Here is a 6012-nt window from a genome sequence, read left to right on the forward strand (position 1 = left end):
ATCATATTATTAAGAGAAGGAAGAACTGTACTGCCAATGTGAAGTAAGACAGCTAAAAGTACACTGCAACACCAACTCCAATGTGTGCTGAGTCTGACACAATGGACTTGTATTGCTGTGGCTCTGCTATTCAATACAACAGAACACAGCTGTGGCTCTGCTATTCAGTACAACGGAGCACAGCTGTGGCTCTGCTATTCAATACAACGGAGCACAGCTGTGGCTCTGCTATTCAATACAACGGAGCACAGCTGTGGCCCTGCTATTCAATACAACGGAACACAGCTGTGGCTCTGCTATTCAATACAACGGAGCACAGCTGTGGCCCTGCTATTCAATACAACGGAGCACAGCTGTGGCTCTGCTATTCAATACAACGGAGCACAGCTGTGGCTCTGCTATTCAATACAACGGAGCACAGCTGTGGCGCTGCTATTCAATACAACGGAGCACAGCTGTGGCTCTGCTATTCAGTACAACGGAGCACAGCTGTGGCTCTGCTATTCAATACAACGGAGCACAGCTGTGGCGCTGCTATTCAATACAACGGAGCACAGCTGTGGCTCTGCTATTCAGTACAACGGAACACAGCTGTGGCTCTGCTATTCAATACAACGGAGCACAGCTGTGGCTCTGCTATTCAGTACAACAGAGCACAGCTGTGGCTCTGCTATTCAGTACAACGGAGCACAGCTGTGGCTCTGCTATTCAATACAACGGAACATGCAATCCAGTTAGGGGATTTTTTTTTGTTTATTCCCCCCACAGCACTAGTGTTGTTGTTGATACTGTATGTTGAACTTCACTGTACCAACATGCATATCTCTTCACATACTGTACAATGTTGAAAGGGCTCTGTGTGTTGTGAATGATATTATATTTTACAGTAATGATTCAATCTAATGAGGGTTGTAATGGAAGGTACTTTTACCCAAATCAGTGTATCTTACTGTGTAACTACAGGGTATAACCTGCTTGCAGTAAATGTGTATTTAAAAAACCAGTTTGTCATTCCTTTTGTAGTTTCAGTGGATCACTGTCTATATAATAGCTGAGATAATCTAATATGATTATGACTATTTACCTAAATATCTGTCTGGCTGAGATGACTACTCGTGGTCCCTGTGTGTAGTGCTACTGAATGTGAGTCTGTCAGTGAACTATAATGTCTTGTAGCGCAGGCATTTGTGTGATTCTTGGCTATTTTTTTTTTTGTTGAGGAATGAGATTCCAGATGTGTCGTATTGTTGAGGGGTCAGAGGTCTACTTGTACCAGTGGGTCCTACACATTTTAGTCATTTTAGCAGACGCTCTTATCCAGAGCGACTTACAGTTAGTGAGTGCATACGTTTTTCATACTGCCCAACCCCCCCCGTGGGAAACGAACCCACAACCCTGGCGTTGCAAGCGCCACGCTCTACCAACTGAGCTACAGGGTGGCCCTACACCTGTTGGGCCTGTCTGATTTCCATCACGGTTGTCTTGTTCGATTGATTTAAATCAGACAACCCGAATAGTCATGGATGGTGGCGGTGCATCACTGAAATCTCACATACAGTCTATTATTATTACATCATTCTTAATTATATTGGATTGCAGTGTGTGGGCGTATTGAGCAGGTTATGGTTGCCTCCTTCCCAGTTTACAATATTAGGGCACTACATTTTTGTTGGACATAATAGAGCCTTACTTAAGAGGAGAAGTGTTCATATGGCCCCCGTTGAATGTAGACAGGACATAATGTATACTGGGGGCTGCGTCCCAAATAGTGGGACGCAACCCTATGGGCCCTGGTCAAAAGTAGTGCACTATATAGGGAATAGGGTGCCATTTGGAAACACAGACACTGTCTGTCCGTCAATCCTATTTCACTGTCTGGCCACAAAACATCACAACACCCACTCTGTCGTCACCATCATATCCTAACAGCCTTCACAAAGCAGCTGTTTATCATCATTATGTTAATGAAGTGTGCTTCCATATTTAATCAGAACTGATGCTGTTGTTCCTAAAGCTCTGTCAAACTGCACCCATTAAAACATTTCTCTATTTGTTTTTCTTCACATTATTTTGCATTGTATATAAATAAACACGATTGCTGTAAACCGTGCATTATACAGCTGTAACCCATTTAAACACTGTTTTAAATGTTCAGTAGTTAAATCAATGTCTCTATTTGAGTGTTGGAGTTAAGCATAAAAAGTTTGTGTACACTAAAACACATCGTCAGATTGATATTAAATAAACGTGGAACTTATGAAACACGACCAAAGTACATGTCCATTTTTGTGTTGATGTTGTTCCCTGTGTGCTGGAGATTATAAGCCTCTTTATTTATCTATTAAAAAATTCTATTCTAATAGATTATATTTTAAGATTTGATAGAATACGTAGGATTAAGTATGACATATAGGTTGGAAGAAACCACCCAGCAAACCGGGAACATTCCCAGAATGTTAGCTGAGATTCCCATTACATTTTAGTTAGGGTTTTATCTAACTTTAGGATGATAACATCCCCAAAACATTCAGAGAATGTTTTTTTTATCAAATCTATTTATTTATCAAAAATGTTTAAGATTAAATATCCTTGGAATGTTCTAACATTCAATCAAATGTTGTGTATCTGTAACAACCACCACAGAACATTTCCCAAAAGTTTGTATGTTTGTATAAAACATTTGCAAGAATGTTCCTAGAACACATTTAATCTGTTCTCTAAAGGTTCCCAGAAGGTTTCATTAGGTTGTGGGAACAGTATGTTGGGAACATTGTGGGGACATCACAAAATATATGTTCCCAAAACATAATGTTGCAAGAATGTTGACCTTTCTGAATTCTTTAAAGGTTCCCAGAACATGTAATTAGGTTGTGGGAACAGTGTGGGTATATCACAAGAGATACGTTCCCAAAACATAAAATATGCTCAGTTGTGATGACATTCATACATTTAAGTTAGGTTGCACAGGACGGTCCCTTAATGTTGTAAGAATGAAATAAGTCAGTTTTTATGACGTTCATAGCATATTTGTTTTAGGTTTAACATAATATTCCATTGATGTTCACGCAATATACATTTTACCTTGTCTTGGAGGTCCTCCGAACATTTCAAGAACATTTAGAAAATGTTACATTTAAGTTTGACCTAATATTACCACAACATTCTCAGCATGCAAATTAAAGCAGATTAGAATGCATCCCCATTATGTCTTCATTTTAGTTGGATAGAGCTTCCTTTAAATAACTTATATTCTTGTGTATTCATATTCTTCTTAAATACAGACTCTGATTTTTTTTTTTTTTTACCTCTTCTCAATTTCAAAAATCACATTTCAGAAGACTTTCAAAACGTTATGAAGAATGTTACAAGTACATGATTGACAAAGAAATGAACAAACACAAGGTCACAGCTATCTTCTTATGGCGCAGAGGGTTAATGATCTGGCTAGGTAACCAAACATTGTAGGTTCAAACCCCACATCTTAGTCATTTTAGCAGACGCTCTTATCCAGAGCGACTTACAGTTAGTGTTTATTTTTTATTTTATTTTTTTCATACTGGGCCCCCCGTGGGAATCGAACCCATAACCCTGGCTTTGCAAATGCCATGCTCTACCAATTGGGCTATACGGGACTATGTGCAGATTGTAAACAAATGAAGTGTTAAAAATATGGTTATGATGAAATGCCATTCAAATGTTCTGTGAATTACAGTATCTCACAAAAGTGAATACACCCCTCACATTTTTGTAAATATTTGAGTATATCTTTTCATGTGACAACACTGAAGAAATGACACTTTGCTACAATGTAAAGTAGTGAGTGTACAGCTTGTATAACAGTGTACATTTGCTGTCCCCTCAAAATAACACAACACACAGCCATTAATGTCTAAACCGCTGGCAACAAAAGTGAGTACACCCCTAAGTGAAAATGTCCAAATTGGGCCCAATTAGCCATTTTCCCTCCCCGGTGTCATGTGACTCGTTAGTGTTACAAGGTCTCAGGTGTGAATGGGGAGCAGGTGTGTTAAATTTGGTGTCATCGCTCATACTGGTCACTGGAAGTTCAACATGGCACCTCATGGCAAAGAACTCTCTGAGGATCTGAAAAAAAGAATTGTTGCTCTACATAAAGATGGCCTGGGCTATAAGAAGATTGCCAAGACCCTGAAACTGAGCTGCAGCACGGTGGCCAAGACCATACAGCGGTTTAACAGGACAGGTTCCACTCAGAACAGGCCTCGCCATGGTCGACCAAAGAAGTTGAGTGCACGTGCTCAGCGTCATATCCAGAGGTTGTCTTTGGGAAATAGACGTATGAGTGCTGCCAGCATTGCTGCAGAGGTTGAAGGGGTGGGGGGGTCAGCCTGTCAGTGCTCAGACCATACGCCGCACACTGCATCAAATTGGTCTGCATGGCTGTCGTCCCAGAAGGAAGCCTCTTCTAAAGATGATGCTCAAGAAAGCCCGCAAACAGTTTACTGAAGACAAGCAGACTAAGGACATGGATTACTGGAACCATGTCCTGTGGTCTGATGAGACCAAGATAAACTTATTTGGTTCAGATGGTGTCAAGCGTGTGTGGCGGCAACCAGGTGAGGAGTACAAAGACAAGTGTGTCTTGCCTACAGTCAAGCATGGTGGTGGGAGTGTCATGGTCTGGGGCTGCATGAGTGCTGCCGGCACTGGGGAGCTACAGTTCATTGAGGGAACCATGAATGCCAACATGTACTGTGACATACTGAAGCAGAGCATGATCCCCTCCCTTCGGAGACTGGGCCGCAGGGCAGTATTCCAACATGATAACGACCCCAAACACACCTCCAAGACGACCACTGCCTCGCTAAAGAAGCTGAGGGTAAAGGTGATGGACTGGCCAACCATGTCTCCAGACCTAAAGGCCAACCATGTCTCCAGACCTAAACCCTATTGAGCATCTGTGGGGCATCCTCAAACGGAAGGTGGAGGAGTGCAAGGTCTCTAACATCCACCAGCTCTGTGACGTCGTCATGGAGGTGTGGAAGAGGACTCCAGTGGCAACCTGTGAAGCTCTGGTGAACTCCATGCCCAAGAGGGTTAAGGCAGTGCTGGGAAATGATGGTGGCCACACAAAATATTGACACTTTGTGCCCAATTTGTACATTTTCACTTAGGGGTGTACTCACTTTTGTTGCCAGGGGTTTAGACATTAATGGCTGTGTGTTGTGTTATTTTGAGGGGACAGCAAATTTACACTGTTATACAAGCTGTCCACTCACTACTTTATATTGTAGCAAAGTGTCATTTCTTCAGTGTTGTCACATGAAAAGATATACTCAAATATTTACAAAAATGTGAGGGGTGTACTCACTTTTGTGAGATACTGTAAATTGAAATGCCATGTGTCTCCATATCTCCTACAATACAATCCTCAAATGCCATTCAATCTGAAAAGTAACATAATGGGGATGCATTCCAATCTGCTTTAAGGAGCTACACATTGGCATGCTGAGAATGTTGTGGTAATGTTAGGTAAAACTTGAAATGTTCTGAGGACCTCCAAGACAAGGTAAAATGTATATTGCGTGAAATGTATATTCAAGTCAAGTTAAGTTGAACGCACCAATTTGTAAGTCGCTCTGGATAAGAGCGTCTGCTAAATGATGTAAATCAATGTAAACATCAATGGAATATTATGTTAAACCTAAAACAAATATGCTATGAACGTCATAAAAAACAGACTTATTTCATTCTTACAACATTAAGGGACCGTCCTGTGCACCCTAATACAACTATTATCTGAATGTCAACAGTTTTAGTATTTTGGGAACCTATCTCTTGTCAAATCCCCACAATGTTACCACAACCTAGAGAAATGTTTTAGGACCTTTCAAAGAACATACAACATGTGTTCTGGGAATGTTCTTGCAATATCAGGCAAATAGTTTTGCAACCTAATAGAAACATTGTAATAATCAGCACAAATGAACCGTTTTTGTGTTCTAGGAACCTACACAGAAGCAGCAGCTTTCG

This window comes from Coregonus clupeaformis, chromosome 20 (genome assembly GCF_020615455.1).
Source record: "Coregonus clupeaformis isolate EN_2021a chromosome 20, ASM2061545v1, whole genome shotgun sequence".
Classification (NCBI taxonomy): domain Eukaryota; kingdom Metazoa; phylum Chordata; class Actinopteri; order Salmoniformes; family Salmonidae; genus Coregonus; species Coregonus clupeaformis.